At 46.0% G+C, this 960-nt stretch overlaps 1 protein-coding gene across 2 annotated transcripts in view; it reads right to left on the reverse strand.

Moving 5' to 3' along the window:
* Positions 1-949, reverse strand: part of rgs8 (regulator of G protein signaling 8) — a 24,684-nt gene extending 23,735 nt beyond the window's left edge. For both annotated transcript variants that reach the window (XM_032526496.1, XM_032526497.1), the window contains exon 1: positions 728-949. The gene's annotated coding sequence lies outside the window, so the exon portion shown is untranslated. The remainder of the gene's footprint in view (positions 1-727) is intronic.
* Between the last annotated feature and the right edge of the window lie 11 nt (positions 950-960).

The raw sequence follows: 960 nt of genomic DNA on the forward strand, positions 1-960 counted from the left end.
TGCTTCAGTTCACAATTTTGCGAGAACCAATCACAAACTGGCATATCTACCTGCCGCACTTCTTGTTTACATTCAACATAGCGGCCACCAAAGCGCAGCCACCCGTTGATGCCGCTATTGCTGCTACATCCCCCGGATCGTTGATCTGATTGGTTGAAGGACTAATTGCGTACAGAGTCATTTGAACTATGCCCGATAGTAACGCCTCTTGTACAGAGAAAGTACAGAGCTGACTCTCCAGTCTAATGCTCAATCTTAAAGCTTAAAATATTGAGCTTGGTCTGGTGATAGCCGGACTACTGCACCCCGTCACCCACACAGGAATCATAGCAGAAAGGGATGTCAGGGAAGCGAGCATGGACGGGAGGAGCCAACTCAAAAAATCTGCTTCAATGTACATATTGGCATGTGCAATTTGCTTGGACATGCAGCTACACAGTGTGCACAATCAGCCATACCATTAGCTGGATAATAGGTAACGAGAGAACACTTATTTGTCTCCTGCAATAGTTTGACTCATGCATCCAACATTAGCCACACAGATTTCACATCACTTCATCAACAGTTTTCACTGATGTAACAATAAGCCTCCATCAACAACGGCAGATAATAATCAGCCCCACGAACCAATTGGGAAGACAAAGACCCACATAATGCCTAGAGCTCTGTGTCCACAGCAGAATTACGTAACACTTTGTCATACAATAAATAAATATGGATCCTTTACCTTGAGTCTGCTGTGTGCGAGAGATGCTACACTCGTTCTCCCCTTCTTATTTACCACTGCTTATCCCCAACGTGTGTTTTGGCAGAAAGCAGGCTCCGTCTAGCCAGTGCTGGTGTGTATTTGTATAAATCTGTACAGCTCGGAACTGAAGATATCTAGTGTTTTTGATACCAGAGTGGGAGCTACACGCGGCATGCTCATTGGTGTGAAATCGTGGGGGGGGGGGGGGGGGG

Source organism: Etheostoma spectabile, chromosome 9 (genome assembly GCF_008692095.1).
Source record: "Etheostoma spectabile isolate EspeVRDwgs_2016 chromosome 9, UIUC_Espe_1.0, whole genome shotgun sequence".
NCBI lineage: Eukaryota > Metazoa > Chordata > Actinopteri > Perciformes > Percidae > Etheostoma > Etheostoma spectabile.